The sequence below is a fragment of the Clinocottus analis genome, unplaced genomic scaffold (assembly GCF_023055335.1).
Source record: "Clinocottus analis isolate CAN_PGR_092001 unplaced genomic scaffold, fCliAna1.0.p SCAF_33, whole genome shotgun sequence".
In the NCBI taxonomy this organism is placed as follows: domain Eukaryota; kingdom Metazoa; phylum Chordata; class Actinopteri; order Perciformes; family Cottidae; genus Clinocottus; species Clinocottus analis.
Window position 1 is genome coordinate 474157 of NW_027176076.1, and position 17623 is coordinate 491779.

Sequence of the window (17623 nt, forward strand, 5' to 3'; positions counted from 1 at the left end):
ACCACGCAACCACGAGGACACCTCACAGAGCTTCTTCTTCTTTTTCATCTCTAATGTTGGTTTTGCAGCTTTGCTCCGGCAAAGGATCCTCACTTTGCGGCATAAGTGGACACATCTTATTGATTTTCTTTCAAGCCGAATTGCATTGATTGCTGTGAATATGGCAGGCGAATCCAGCTGGTTGTGCGTCCATTGGGACAAAGTGGGGAGGCAGACAGGGAGCTGAGGCCGGGTGTGCCACAGCAGGGGGCAAGGCTTCATTACACCAACTAAGAGCCCACTGGCCTGATGCAACCCCCACTATCACCCCCACAATCTCCTTCCTCTACTTACCCCCAAATTAAACTGAGAGCTTTTTAATTATTTATCAATACAATGCACTCTTTGTGGATCAATCAGTGTGAATGGTTTTTAAACATAATGAAGGAGCCTGCTCCAATGGACTTTTGAAAATTGATCGTGATCTTTGCCATTATGTCTTAAGTAAGGATGAGCTCTGGTGACAGTGGTGTTGGTAATTTGAGGTTTGGGCAAGGATGAAGTCAAGCACCCCAGGAGTGCTCCCTTGCCTGAACAGAAGTGTGCTTCAGTAAAGACAAACACTATCTGTGCTGAGAGGCCATCTCTTCCTTAGCCATTAATCAAGCTCTTAAACAGGGCACCTCATCTTATCATCACATCACACTGTACTCACAGAAGAGGGCAGGCTTCTTCCTGGGCCAGAAGCACCTGCACACACCTCCTCAGAGAACACTTCTCAGAGCAAATTACACAGGTCCTTACCACTCCCAAGGTTTAGTAAAGCTTGATTCATTGTGCTTCTAAGGCCTCCGAATGAACCTAAGCAACCTTAACTTTGCCTCTCTGCCTCCATATTTCTCTCTGGGTGCATCATGTCAAGCAGAGTGAGGAGCTATTCCATCTGGAATTATTAGCTAGAGACACACAATGCAATCTAATTTCATACCACCACATTCAATCACTATGAATTCAGTGTCGCAGGGGCAGTAAATAAGACATGGGGTGCAGGTATTTCAAAATGAATTGATGCTTGGGAATAAATTTCCGTACCTAAAATTTTATGAAATTAGAAAAATATCACCTGTCGTTCATTTAGATTTCTGTCCATTCAAGAGCTATGAGTAAACACTCTGATATTGAATTCAGAAGATTGTTTGTGAGGGAACAAGCCAGCATAAAGCAGGACAGTATAATGAGATTCTTATTTTATCCTTTTTTTCTGGTGGGGGTGGAATTGGATTATAGGGGACTTATTTGTATGTGATATTGTGCACTGCAAAATAAATTCGCACCTATTCAAATTGAAATCAGACCTAGGTGCATCAGATAATCCTTTTTAAGATAGTATGAACTGACAGTCCAAGCCCACACACTGGAAAGAAATAATCTCTCTACAACAAAACAGATATATAGCCTACCTTGCCAAAAGCATTCCACGATTTTTTTTATCACAAATATTTACCAGTAGAGTAGGTGCTTGATTTTTTTTTCTCCTAGAGGCATAAACAGTTGCATCCATATTCATAGAGAATTTGAGCCTGTCTCCCAATCATCATGTCACAAAGAGTCTTAGCAAAAGCTCCTTCCCAATAGCTCAGTTTGTCGCTGGATCAGGAAACCTGATTTTGTTTTGAGTCCCAGAGCCTTTGGAGACGTCAGGCCGTATCAGCGAAGAAGCCTCTGATGGCTGCAGTTATACAGCATGGCGGCTCCAGCTGCTCATGAATCTTTTTGAAATGGCTTATTTCTGAGGGAGTGTTGAGACGTAAGCCTGAAAGAAGGACAAGGTTTAGTGTGAAGATGAGCGGTGGGTAGCCGTTGCGAGGATGTGATGTGCTCGTGGTGGTGTCAGTGGTTGTGGTGAGACGGTGAGAGGCTCTAATGTGAGAAAGGATGAAGCAGAAACAGAGAGAGAGGGTGGTGTTGGGCGGGTGGGTGTAATGTAACCTTGACATGAACCCAAACTAGATGTGAGCTTCAGATACATTTGTCCTGATGCTGCGGGCATTCATATGAGCAGCTTATTTCTTTATCTTCCCACTGGCTAAAAAACCAGTGGGCCTGCATGAAGTCCAGTGTGGGATCTTGTGCATTAAAAGCCTGTGGTTCAGGTGGTGTGAGGCCATATCTGTTGCACTGAGCTCTGAGCTGATGACTCGCAGTGTGTAGTTCTCCCTTCCTCTCGACCCTTTGTGTCCTGCTGGAGCATTAAACCCATTCAGATGCAACAGCAGAGTGGTGCAGGGAGCAAATGTGGACATGTTGTGAAGGCCAGGCCCATTTTGATAGAGTCACCTTCATTTTCTGTGTGCTTCCGTGCGCTTCCGTGCTAGAACTTTGTACATTATGCAGTGTGTTGAATTTTTTAGACCAGCCCAACACCTATTATTTGTCCACAAAGAGCAGGCCTGCAAACACATGTAGGAGGATGTTGTCCGAGAGTTTAAACATCACAGCCCTTAACCTTATTAATATTTCAGTTCTCAACATAAGGCTGTCTTGTCTTTTTTCTCTCACTGTCGTCAATGTATTCCATTAGTTTTCCCTGCAATGGGCGCTCCTAGTAACTAAAGCTCGATGTCTGTTTTTATGACTTTTTTTGGCCTCTTAAGGCCGTTTGTAATGATTTGGTAAGGATTATGGTTGTGGTGAGAGGAATAGTTCCCCTTTTTGGTAAATTTGCTTAATCGTTTTAATGGCAAGAGTTAGAAGAGAAGATCGAGACAGTCATACGCTAAATAAGGAACTAGAACAGCCAATTAACTGAGCTTATCATAAAAGCTGTATGCAGGTGTAGGTGGAGTTCACAAATCATTTTATTCATATATTCAAAATATATAAAAGCCACATTGACATTGAAAATATCCTTTACAAGAGTGTCCTAACCAAGACACGTAGCAGCACATTAAACAAAGTTTTACACATCCAACGCACAGTAGCATTTTAGGTCACAGCAAAAGTACACCAAAAAAGGACTCAGGTTCATCATATCCTGGATCCTATAGGGGCAATTAGCTTACAACCTTTCTCCTCCAACTCCTTCAATCTATGTTTGAAAAAACTTAAAGAGACCAGCTTGTCTAAACTCAATTCAGTCTGCAAAAAATTCCAAGCGCAAGGGGCGGCGGCATACCACAACGCTTGTGATAGGAAAAGCACTATGAAAGTAAGTCAGTTCTGTGAAAGCATAGTTCACCACCATGACCAGTAACCTTGTTCATGACAACTGCACTGGGGTTCAGTTCTCATCTAACTGTCGGCAAGAAAGAGAATAAGTGTATTTCCCTGAATGTTCATCACATTGGGTAGGGATTGACAACCGTGATCTTCTGGAACTAAAAACCTTGTTCTCTCTCTCAGTGTGAAGTAGCCAACAAACACTTTGAGAGCCCACACAGACAGAAAAAAAATGATTTGGGTTGTAATGAGTGACCTTTCCATGAAGCAGCAAACATGCATTTTTATGCCAGGGCATAAATAGCTGAGCTACATAACAATTAAGGTAACCTTTCTGTTTGAATAAGAGGCAATTGCTCAGAGAACTGAAATAACATGAATGATAAATTATTTTCGTAACCCGGTGCACAGACGGTGAAGAATAAGGAACAATGAAGTGGGGGAGGGAGAAGTAGCGCCTTGTCTCAATTGTAAATCCCAGTTATAATGCCTCGTTAAAAAGATTTGGGAAGGCGAAACAGAAGCAGACACAGTCTCTCTTTCTTAAAGGTAGACAGGTCTCAGTGGGATTCATTAATGTGTGTCCCGGTGGTAGTCTTCCTCTTACAGCACAATCGCCTGGGTTAGCACCAATCCTGAAATTACACCTAATTGGACAATTACTCAAACTCAGAAACCTCCTGCAATAAGCCAACAAGGCCCCTAATAAACACCTTGTCTTCTAATAAAAACAAGGAAGTCATTTGCGTCACCCAAGAGGCCCAATTTTTTTTTTTTATTAGAGCTAAATTTATTTTAAAAATAATTGCATGTGCTATGAATGAGAATATTAAAAAGGTGGCAGAGAAATGGGAAGGAAAGTGTGTGAGGGAGAAAGAAAAGCAGCAATGCAAACCCTACCTTAGGCTCAGTGTTGCAGTCTGCTCTCCTGGGGGAGAACTCATTTGTTCCACAGATAAGCACACTGCACACTGCACTACTGTAATAATATTACTGTCGTACCATAATGAAATAATTACTGTTTTGTCTTCCTTTCAACCAACCAAGCCAATCCTATTATTCCTGCTTTGAACCCTCCCCCACAAATATTGGTCGGAGATATATTTCTTCCTCATGTTAAACGTTAATTAAACAACGACAGTAATAATAGATTTAATTTAACGTCATCTTCATTGCATCCATTCAGGATGCAATGAAGTTGCTGTTGGACAGATATACTTCTGTGAAGTTAAGACAAAAGTTTGACATGTGAAAAAGTCAAACTCAGTCAGATGAGAATATTAAGTATCACTGTCTGTTGACAATTGGAAACTAGATTTATACCGCTACGCCTTTGGTTCTCTATGGAGTTTCATGTTCAAATGTATTTTCATAAATATGATTTGATTACTTTACATCTCTGAATTTCTCTGTTTATATAATTCCAAAGACACATGCAGGTGGGTTTTACATTGGCCAAGAACTTGGAGAGTCCTCTTTCTTTCTTCCTTCCTTGGTTGCCTGACTTTTCTGTGGTGTGCACCACTCTGGAAAGTTAACAACCATTATCACATCTTGCTACTAACGTCAGACAAGCAGATAGATGAATAAATAATCATAGCTGACCTCGCACAACCAGGGACAGTGGTCTAACACCTCCACTGGCAAGGGTTCACCAAAATGCCTCTCTCCTGCCATTACAGAAGGAAGAGGAATAAAAAGGGAAAAAAGGAAAACAGGAAGAGGGGATGAGAACCCACAAGAGGTGGACAGTGACAAATGGTGTGGAAAAAACAACACAGGCAGCCATCTGAAGGGACGACAAGAGTAATACTCACAAATAATTAACTGGGTAAATATTGGATAGCAGACTGACTAATTACTTCACACGTCTCACTGCGCTCTCATTATTGTTGCTGTCGCAGTTAACCCTTTCCCACAAGGCGGGGCTGTGCAATGAGCTTGACTCTTTACACGAGAGAGGATGAATCACTTACTTTTCAGTATTTTTATTTATTCATGCAGTTAGAAAACAGAGCTGAACACACAAGAGACACATTTGAAAGGCTTTAAGCAAAGGCCAGTCAAGAGAAGCACGAGGGGAAATATTTCAAATGACCACACTGACTGTTTTGTATATTTTAGCTTATTACCTGAAAATTGTGTTGCGCTTATACGACAGAAAAATAATTTGTTAAATCCATCCAAGTCCCAAACACACCATGTTATGACCAAACAAACAAAGAAGTCTAAAAGTAGTAGTAGTTAAAAAAAATTAAAAAAAACTTTTCATGAGCTTTCAACAATATCTGTGTCTATAAGACAATGTTTGCTTGGTTGTCATGAAGATAGCTCAGATACTCAGATGTAATTCTAACTATGTTCAAACTACATGTTTAAAAAAGTCAATTACACACATTTTAACCCAACCCAAGTAACGCCATGCTGCCATGCCTTGCAGATCTTACTATCTTTTCGGTATCTAGCGTGTGGTAGCGAGTGGTATGCACACAGCAATAGTGATAAGGGTAATTTATGTGAAGAGCCATTCACAGATTAACTAGCACATCACTTGTCAAAAAGAAGCTGAGGCTACTTGTCTTCAAATCTATCTAAAAACATATTGTATTTATTCACCTCTGTCTTTGAGAGATGTCTTCCTTTCTTTCGTTTCACTTCACTTTACCCAGACATTTGTCAAACCGGGCTACCTTGAGTCCAGTAATTTATTTGTTGAGGAAGTAACTGTTTGACCTGAGTGTACAACAGGATGGGAAAGATAAAATAGGGTGGTTCTGACCAAAAGAAGAGGTTGAGCTCTTTAACGAGCACAGAAACATTTGAACCTATTTGCGAACTTAACAGGATTAGATGTGAAGAACGAGACAGAGGGAGTATGTTCAGCTATACCTTATTGAGAAAAGTGTGGAAAACTGAATACACGGGTGGACGGCAGGAGAAATAGTTTATGTGGCTTAAATTGTTTTCCACCATGACAACTGCTCCCTGTTCTTGGTAGCTGATATGAATTCGAGCAGACTGCAGCTGTTATGCTCCGTGAAGGTCAAACCTGCTTTCTCAACATACATAGGGCACTGAAAAGATATACTTTGGATTACGTGTTGCTTGAAGACCAGAGGGTGTGGATATGAGCTGTTTGTTCCTCAATGCTAGTTCATCTTACACCGGAGTCCCGACCGGCAGTCCTCAGGTAAACTGGTGAATCTGCTCACACAAGGACGTTTCTCCAATAATCTGCAAGCTGGTGGTTAATGACAGCAGCTGTGAGGCAGGCATGCACCACTTCCAAGCTGATTTAAGTTTAACGAGCCACTCCAGAGTGCTATTGATTCAAATCCATATTCGACAGGATACACTGTGAGCATATATTAAATGGATAAGAACACCTCTTGGACACTCAGAGACCATTGCCAGATGAAGGAGACAGCCTTAAGCACAGAAAGGATGTCTTTTGTTGAGAGATGAGAGTTGTACCAGTGTGGAGTTTGTATATGGATCATGGCTCTATGTCAGTGGTTCTCAAGCTTTTTTCTGTGCCATCAGTGTCTGATGTGATATACAATATACAAGATGTTTAGCAACTTACACTTATATTTTATTGAATATTTATTAAATAACTATTTTTAAATGAATGCTAGTTTGAAATAGATTTTTTTTACAAATCTCACGTACACCCTGGTGGCTTTTACTTGACCCCCTTTGAGAACCACTGCTCTATGTTATACCTTGCTTTTGACAATTTCTTGTGGAAGAAAAAGTTAAACATGTTTGTCATATACGGTAGTATAATGCGGTTGCACGTACGCCGGGGTTCATACGGAAGTGACGTTGTTGCATGTAATGGCAAGACACAGTGATACATTAAAACAGAGCAAACTAAGAAGACTCTATTGCCTTACTTTACATAGTGTTCGAAGTGAAACTGGAGTCATGGCAAGTTCAATCCCCCCCAATGAACTTTTCCATCGATAAGCCAGGAGAATGGCCGGATTGGAAGCAACGTTTTGTAAGATGCAGAACCAAGACTAAGCTGGACAAAGAAGATGGCGCCGTGCAGGTCAGCAGCCTGATATACACTATGGAAAGCGAGTCAGAGAACATCTTCTGTTCGTTTACATTTTCTAAAGATGGACATGAAAATTACTTTGTTCGGGCGCTTACAAAGTTCGACAACTACTTTTGTGCAAAGAAGGAATATAATACACGAACGGGCATGTTTTCAACCGCGCATGCAATGACCGGGAGAAAAAGCTAAGACATTTATCAGAGCTTTGTACGAACTGGCAGAGCATCGTGAATTCGGCAGATATGAGTATATACGCGACTGGATCGTCGTTGAAATACTCGACAAGGACGTCTCACAGACGTTGCAGCTGATGACCGCTGACTATAGAGACGGTCAGGCAGTCGAAGGAGGTTGCTTCAAGTCAGCATGCAAGGAGAGACAACAGGGGTAATTCAAGAAGTCACTCATAAGCGCAACAAATACCCCAACTACTATGGTAAGCCAAAAGGGAAAAATAAAGGACAATGTGAACAGTGTGGGAAAGCGTGGCACAGTAAAGATTAAAATTGCCCAGCTAGAAAATCCACATGCAATACATGTGACAAAGTTGAACTTTGGGGCAGAGTGTGTAGGAGCCGGAAGGCAGTGAGTGAGGTTACAGAGCAAACGGAGCAACAGCTGTCATACTTTCTTGGGGCTGTGAGTAAAGTAGTCTGGTCACCAGAGCAATGGGCTGTTGAGTTGCTGGTTGGATCTACACCTGTGGACTTCAAAATTGACACAGGTCTTCATGGATGACATTCTGGTCTATGGGGCCTTAGAAGAGGAGCATGACGTTCGTCTGGAGAAGGTAATGCAGTGCATAGAGACAGCTGGTCTGAAGCTTAATTGTGAGAAGTGCTCCATCAGTCAGCTGCAGTCTGGAATCCGGCCTGAACCCGATAAAGTGGAAGCTATTCGGCAGCTGTCACCACCTGCAGACATGCAAGAGTTGAGAAGGATTCTGGGAATGGTGAATTATCTCGGAAAATACATCCTCAAACTCTCAACTGTAGGACAGCCACTTTACAAGCTCTTGAAGGACAAGAATACATGGACATGGAGCCACGCACAACACACAGCTTTTGAACACATCAAGAAGCTGTTGACAACTGCACTTGTAACTGTACTCACTTTCTATGACCTGGGCAAGCCCACGGCTGTGTCAGCGGACACAAGCTGTTATGGACTGAGGGGCGAACTCCTTCAGGTCCACGGGGAGCAATGGAAACCTGTGGCCTATTGCTCCAGGCGCCTCACTGAAGCAGAGACACACTATGCCCAAATAGAAAAGGAAGGTCTGGCTGGTTTATGGGCATGCAAAAAGTTCAACAATACCTCAATGGACTGTAGCAGTTTAAGCTAATCACTGATCACAAGCCGCTAGGCTAGTACCTCTCATTAACAACTGCAGCATGGACAATGTACCGATAGGATGTCGGCGTCTCCTGATGAGGCTCATGAGATTCAATCCAGTGGCAGAGTATGCTCCAGGAAAAACTCTGGTCGTAGCAGATACCCTGTGACGCAGTCCACTAGCCAGCACGTCCACTGGCCAGCACATGTGCAGAGACAGACACACACAGTGAGGTGGCATGCTATGTGGCTAGTGTGATAGAGGGGATCTCTGTGTCTACAAGCAAGATGGATGAAATCAGAATGTCGACAACAGCCGACGCTGAACTGCAGTCAGTTGTGAAGCTCATAAAGAAAGGATGACCTGGAAACAGGATTGTCGTGCCAAAGCTAATCAGAGGTGAGATCCTTCAGAAAATTCACGAAGGGCACCAGGGCCAAGTCAAATGTAGGGAGAGAGCAAACTCGTCTGTAAGGTCAGGTGTGCTGTAAACTAAAAAGAACACAACAAAAGGTACCTCTCATCTCACGCCACTTCCGGGCAACACTGGAAGAGAATTGCAATGGACTTGTGTGAGCACAACCACCACAACTACCTGGTAATCTCAGATTATTACTCCAGGTTTATAGAGATGCTGCAGCTGCCCTCAACAACAAGTGCACAAGTTAGCCAAAGACTAAAAGAGTTTTTGCCAGGTTCGGCATTCCAGATGAGGTGGTGAGCCATAATGGACCCCAATTTTCAAGTGCAGAGTTCGAGGAGTGCAGATAGCTGCTCGACTTCAAGCACTGCACATCCAGCCCTCACCACCCACAGGGCAATGGGCACGCAGGGACAGCCGTACAGACGGCAAAGAAAATTTTGCAGCAAAACTATCCTGCAATGGCTCTGATGAGTTATAGGGCCACTCCCTGCTCCACCACAGGCTTTAGTCCAGCCGAGCTGTTGATGGGGAGGAAAATCAGAACCACACTCGCCACTCTGGAGAAAAATCTCCGACCCAAATGGCCCAACAGGACAGCTGTGAAAGAGAGGGACGGGAGGGAAAAGGCTAAACAGGCTCACTACTTCAACCGCCGTCATAGAGCCCGGCCCTTACCTACCCTGCAACCAGAAGATGCTGTATTGTTCAAGTTGGACCATGAAAAGTTGTGGTCTTTGCCAGCGGTGATCTCAAACGAGAGCACAACCCCAAGATCCTTCGTTATCAGGACGCAGCAGGAAGCATGGCCGTCACCTCCAACCAGTGCCGGTTCCACATCCCAGCAGCGAACGGGTAGATCACAGGGACAGACATACACTCTGAGGGAGCCACCATGTTAGAGACTGCTCCTGTCAGTCAAAGTGTGGCGACACCCACAACCCTTCTGCCCGGTCAGACTGTGACCATGATCAGGTTGGGTGTGCAAACAAGTCGATAGACTTGACCTGTAGAAAAGTGCAGATCATATGGCCTTTGAGGGATGGGAGGGATGGGAGGGGAGGTGGGGAGAGAAAAAAAAGTTGTACTGACATTAATGTTGTTAATGTTTATTTGTTGGTGAATTAAAAAGAGAGCCGTGTATGTTGAAATGTCTCCATTTGAGTTAATCTTGGTTTATGCTATGTGTTGTTTGAAAAGCCGGTTTCAGTTAAAGTGTTTCTTTAAAGTTTTTGACATAACACCGTAAAAGAGGGGGAGATGTCATACACGGTAGTATGATGCAGATGCACATATACCGGGGTGTATACAGAAGTGATGTTGTTGCATGTAATGGCGAGACAAGGTGATCCATTAAAACTAACTGAGCAAACCAAGAAGACTCTATTGACTTACTTTACAATGTTTAACAACCATTAGAATTCTCCTCTCCATCTTACCTGCCAGCAGCCTGTTTAAAAATGCCTTTTTATTATGCTCACTATTGAAGTGAGTGTAATTAAACATTTACAGCCTGCATGTTTCTTTTTAACGGCAGGTCTCAAAGATGACTATCATTTAGTAAGAAAAACTGAGAATTAGCATATCACAAGAATTTTTGATTCAGAAATTACCTCAAGAAGCTAAACAGCAAAGCTAATGTGGAATCATTTGGGTTGGAGGTTACACTATGAACCAAGTCTTATTACTTTACATCCAAGCTGCTGAAGGACAAAGTTCTCCAAAGGGGAAAGACTGGAATTCTGTTAATTTTTAACAAGACAACTGGTTAAAAACGTAGCAAAAAAAAAATGCTCTCGAACTTTCTTAGTTTTTCTTCAGCATACAAACCAATGGAGATGTTCAGTGAATCAGTTGTGATTCCCTGGTCCAGAGCGTCAGCATTAGCACAGTCACTGTTCAAAACAGGATAAAATGTTATGAAGTAAATTATTTTAGTTAAATCTCTTAATCTCAAACTGGGTGCCATAAATGAAAGTGGTATTTCATCATACTGAACATTAAAAATGAATGCATTTATATATATTTTCTATTTTACAGTCAATATAATTAGCAGCAGTTATAAATAGCACTAATTATAAGTGGAACTGATGAGTGAATGATATAAGGACTACAAAATGTATCTTCTGGACATTACCTGAATCATAACTCAAGTAAAACAAGAGAAACTGGTGACCTGCTGCATCTGTACAACGAGAGCGCCACAACCCCCATGACACGGCGAGTCAGCAGAGGGCTTAAAGAGAAGAGCGGCAGCATGGTAACTTTTTGTTCTGTATCCTTGCCTATATCTTTTTTTTCATGGTAAGTTGTGTGAAGTGAAATTAAAAATGCTTGCTTGATTACATTCATTTTTGAAGTGAGGATAACAAATGTTTTCAAAATCGACCATGAGTTGGAAACTGTTTTCTCCACCAACCCAACTGACAGCTTCCTAATGCTGCCACATTAAAGTGGTTTTCCAGCGCGTGTGATGCAGCTTTAACTAGGTCCCGGGGGCATTGTTAGTTATCATTGCCTACTGCTGGAGTAAGCCCCAGTGAAAGCAATTTTAGCTTTCCTCCCAATCAGTGGTGCAACATGAGAGATGGCCAACGAGAACAAACGGCCCGGCTCACCACTTCCCGCCGCCGATCTTATCTGAAATGCTGCTCCTGTCCCGAAAGGGCCTACTAACACATCAGCCCATCCCCTCCCTTAAAAAGACATGAGATGGTTGGCCCCAGGCCCTCCCAATTCATGCAGATATCCGTAAATTAGACTCATAGAGACAGACCAAAACGTCCTCTGAGGGTATTAGACATGAGCACTTATGCCACTGAACATGTGAGAGGCTTTCCGGGAGTGCAGAGGGTATGATCAAAATACATGAAAATGCCATCATGAAGTCCCACCACAGCCAAGGTTTTTTTTACATGTTTCTATGCTGGCCTGTTGTGCATGTTCTGCTCCGGCATCAAAACACTTATACCTACGGGCAAGGTAAATTCAAATCACAAATAATGATTTTACCTGGCGCCAGTGATGTATTTATTTCTTGCAATGGGCAAAATGTTTTCCAAGAAGACAGCGCTACCGTTAGCAAGACGTAAGAGATTTAAGGAGAGTGAGTTAAACTTGTTTTTATTAGGTCCTGAATAGATACGTTTTAGATGGATGGCCCCAGTGATTCCTCATTATCATTATGTCTGTAATGATTAACTCATTAACTACTAATGCTAATGCTAATGTATCATAACAACTAAAGGAGAAAGCAGAGGTTTTAAAGCTGCTGTTTTAAAACAAGTGATGTGAATACCAGCGGCGGGCCACCAGGGCCTTCTAAGCCTTATCTGGTGGTCTAAACAGAATCACAAGGTTATATCTATTTTATAATTAAAAAATAAATAATGAGAAGAATATTTCTTTATTTTGTATAATTAAAAGTTATAGTTTTTTTTTAATAATGTAATTGTTTCTCACAAATGCTCTACATGTATTATAGCCCCTCGGCCGGCGTGTCGGGTGCTGCGTGATTGCGTGTTGCAATGAGTCAGCTCTGGTGGTTGAAGTGGCTTCGTGGGTCGGTCCACGCGCCCCAAACGTTGCTCAACAGGAGTAAATGCGCATTGCTCACAGTGTCTCCTTTTTTTTTCCTTAACATTTGGAGTGGCTCCGAGGGTCGGTCCCTTCGCCCCGTATGCTCGTGGTGGTGCCGAGTGGCGGAGGGGTGGGGGACTCTATGAGTGCGCTGTGTATTGAGTGTGTCGGTCTGGAACAGTAACTCCAGGGACACTTTTTCTTGGACTATACGGCACTCACAGTGCTGTGACACACGGACCGCCACTGGTAAATACCATACATGTTTATTCATTATGTGTGTTTTTGCCAGTGAGTGAGTAGTTTTTTTTTAGTTGTCATTGTAAATAAAAAATGAATCCACATATTAAAAGAAAAGATTCACGAATATATGTTGGATGTACACACAAATGTGTTTTAAATAAATGTAATAGGAATCCACAAATATATATATTTACAAAGATATTCAAATTTTCAAAACATTTTGTTAAAATTCTCAAACTGTGTGTACTTCACTGCATTTGTGCATTTGTATTTTTAGATTCTTCTGACATCCCTTGATTGACACATGCATTTTTTTTCAACAGGGAATTATCTGTAGCCAATTAGATGTCTCCTTAAGTAAGGTTAGTTTAGTTACATTCACAATATTGAAGGAAAGATCACCATCTGTCAAATATATATATATATATATATATATATATATATATATATATATATATATATATATATATATATATATATTAAAACTAAACATTAGCCAACCATTACCAAATGTAGTTAGTGGCTGGTGATTGGTGATAGACTTGTTACAGGGGATTCCCACTAACCCAATGATAAATAATATAAACTCATGGGGGTTCGCCTATTTGAAAATGAAGAAGACATCTAATTGGCTACAGATATTTCCCTGTTGAAAAAAATTAAGTCACGTCAGGGTAGTCTCAAAAAAACCCACGACCCAAAGTTTATATATAACAAGCAGTTTGTTAATGCTGGTTAATCAGTTTGAATATAAATGGATGTGGATTATTTTTTTATTTATAAACAACTTTTCTTTATGGGTGCAATTTATATATAAATAAAAAATACAATTGACACTGATCTGACTCCATAAATGAGTGAGTGAGAGCCACGCCACTGTCAAAACAACCAATTTCTCCGGTTCTCTGAACTGAATCCAAATGTGAAGGAATCAATTAATCTTAGCGAGGACAGTCCTTTATGTGTTTTATCCACCAGCAGGCAGACAGGCAGCAAACGGACTGCTGCTGATGTCCTTAACACTAGAGCAAACACGCACACACACACACACACACACACACACACACACACACACCACATTAAAGGACCATACCTTTGTTATTTATATTACAATGCTTGCACCTCAAATTGTGATTATTAGACAATCTTTTTAGAACGCCGTCATCGTTATAACCATTATGTGTTGATGCAGTTGTAGGCAAATTCTTGTGGGCTAGTAGACACATCTTGGACGTCAGCATAGTAGTAAACCTTAGTAGGTAGTAAGGTAGTAAACCTTAGTAACGCAAGAAGCTAGGGAATTCACCTTATCATTCTCATTTCAACGTGTTCGCTTATTGCAGGTCTTCCAGGATTAATCTTCTCAAAAAGAATTCTAATAATGCTGTTTTAGGTTTCGTTATTTTTCTAAACACGTGACAATATCCAACGTTCCAATAATACAGTAAATAGAATAGTAAAAAGGAGAACAACAATTATGGAAAAGAGAAAATTAGAACAGAAACTGATGTTTACCTGGAAAGTATGAAATGTTCAGAAATGAGCTACAACATTTAAAAAAAACACCACTTTAATCTAATAATTTGTACTCTACACATGTTGGCAATGATATAAACAAAAAACAGTTTGGTGCCTTCATGGTGAATAAAGCTCTAATTACATCACCCGCTAAAGCTTTAACAGGCTTTGACAGGCTCCTTTTCCTCTACTTCCTCTTTCCAGAGTGCCGTGATTTTACTAATATCGGATGTCAGATGGTCCAGGTATACGAAAAAGAGAGTGGTCTTAGAGACAGGCTGAGTTATGTGGCTGTCTGAGGTCTTATTACCAGTGTGCCGCCTTCAGGCAGTTTACCCATTAGGGAATACATTGAGCATCGCTCATACATTACCTCAACTTAAACAGCTGATCGATACTGGACATTTTGTGAGTTCTATGGGAATCACTCCATGACACTTACCATGATGTGTGTCATCCTTCAGCTCCGCCCACAGACATTGTTTTTTTCACCAGTAACCTCCTTTAATAAGATTATCGCAGAGCTGCAGCAGACAGCTGCGTGCTTTTTTTATTTACCACTTTTAAGTTTTATTTTTAATGAATCAGTGAAGACACTTTAATGAGCGTTGATTTCATTGTGCTTGTCTGTATATATTGCAGATGCATCAGAAAATAATCATTTTGTGGCACAGTGGCTCAAATTGAGTTTGTGGAGGTTGATGATTAAGATAAAAACACATTGTGGTGTATTGAGGTAAGTGACCTGGCGCTCTGTTCAGATAAGACTCCAATTAATCCAGACTGAATTGCAGTAATGTAAAATAAAGATAATTACTAAATCACCAGGCTACATTACTTTGATAGATTTTTGTTACTCAATGTTATTGCTGCGAGGAATACGAAATTAAATGGATTATATCACAGCATTTTCAGATGGATTACAACTGCTTTTAAATAACCGCAAGAGCAATTTCATCAGTCCTGCAATTCGAGAAGCCACTGACAGGCACTGCATGATTCAAATTGAACTTGCTCTCATCATTTTAATAAAGCACGTTAGTCTTCACCCCCAACAGGCGCACACAAACGCAAATACACAAATGGTGCACAACAAAGGCTCTATTTTATATGGAAAAACAGACACATGTTTATAAAATCTACAGAGAGCTGCGTCTGTTTTCAAAACTTGATTAAGCGTTTTAAATGACTGCATGAAACGATGAACGAATGCAATACTTGGTGTCAATCCAGCATTTTGATTTAAACTTGTGTGTCTTTTTGAGTCCTAGGTGAGAGGCAACACAAAATCAGGGCAATTTGTAGACATAAGTCTTCAATAAACATGGCCCTGTGAGGAAGGAGATGTCACAGGAATTGTGTTTTATTTGCTGTGTTTGAAGTTCAGGGTTTAAAAACAGTAAATAGTGGACAAGTAATCAAAGGCATGTGATGAGAGATTTCACGGGTGGTTATCTCCAGGTCCTTGCTGCCATTTCTGTGTGTGCCGAGAGATTGTGGAGAGCTCAGCGTGCCAAGCGCCCAGGGCTGCTGCAGTGGCTGCTCTCCTTTAAAACCATGCTGGCACAGAGCCCCCTATCGAAGCCAAGGCCTGACTCCGTAAGCATTCATTATGGCATCCATTAGAATAAACATCTCAACCTCCCCCAAGACCAGCTTCCTCGCTTTTAAGTGCCGTTTGACAAGGCTGCATCCAAGCTGCAAAATGAGAAGAGGGCCCACATTTTATTGTATTTATTTATTCATTTCTGTATTTAGACCTTTTTTCAGACAGAATCCTCTTACTGTTTTTACATGAAGAGCTTTTAAATGTTTGTCTCCAAGTGTTCCTGTCTCTATGGAAAACTGACAGTAACAGAGTGGAAAAGGGCCAATCGCTAATCTGTGTTTTTCTTAAGTGCAGGGCCACAGCGGCATGTGGTGCATTTGTGCCAACACTTAAAAATGTTCATATAGAATATACAATGTTTTAGCCAGTTGAATCAGTTTTGTGTATGGCATGGGAAATATTTGAGCAGAAAAGCTAACCCAGAAATAAACCTTTGTTCTTGTTCAGCCTTGTTCTTATCTGAAGGACACATCTAGAGACTAAGTTTAATCAAGGTGGGCTACAGAATACAGAGTACGTATTGAAGCAATCGATACAGGCAGGCTGACGGTAAATATTCCACAAACCTCATGAAAGAAGTTGCCAGTTTAGATAAATCATAAATAATGCAAAGTCAAGGGATGCATCGAGTTCAGTTATTAGTATTAGATACACAGTAAATATACAAGATGCCCATACCTAGTATGGTAGTTTGTGCTTGTAAAAGATAACAAGGGTAAAACAAAACTAATGACAGACAAAAACCGGCTGCTTCCGGTTCCCCTCATTGTTGAAGACAGACCAACTTCTTAGGTTTTAAACTAAAAAGGAGATCACAATAACTAAGTGCAACCCTCAATGTGAGGAATTTGTCTCTTTCTCTGCTGCAGCTGCTCTTCTGCCAACAAAGCCTGAAACAAAACACCAGGCATTATCATCACCATTATTGACAATAGCAACAGCAGTAATAACAACAACAAAGGGCATCCTGAGATATCAAGTCACATTTGTTTCCCCATTTGTTGTATGAAACGTACTGTAATAAGGCTGCCTTTCCACTTTCATTTGGAGTGCCAGGCTTGTCAGCGGGCCACGGACAGGAGGGTTTCATCAGCTCGCTTTTTACCCAGCCAACTTCACTCTCAACCTAACTAGGCCAACAGGCTTGACACTTTGCGTTGGAGTACGAAGTCCCACATAAATGAAATGCAGATGATTGGTAAAATAATATGATACACAAAAGCAAGTGTCATCAGGCTGTCATGTCTGCCTTGTTCCCCCTTGGTGTGTCGTGGCACGCCTTGGGCCACGTTGACTGCCTCCCCCTCACCCCTTCACCCCCTTTTCAAAAGCAGTCCAGGGACGCTGGTTGTCTGGCTGGCTGACTGACAGGCAGAGGGAGAGATGAACTGGATTGGGCTGCATGTTCCCTTTAATGCAGACGGAGAAATAAAGAGAGTCCAGCAGTCAACAACTCATAAGTAAATCTTTTTAAGAGTGAAAGTGAAAAAGACGCCAAGACAGTCACTATAAAACTTTAACAAGAGAGTCACAAAGGAGGAGAAACCCATGCCGTAGTGTGTGAAGAAGACAAGAATGAGTGGTTTACAGATTATGGGACTATTTTCCCTTCTCTTGACCCTTAGCCAGTGTCTGAATTTGAGATTAGCTCAC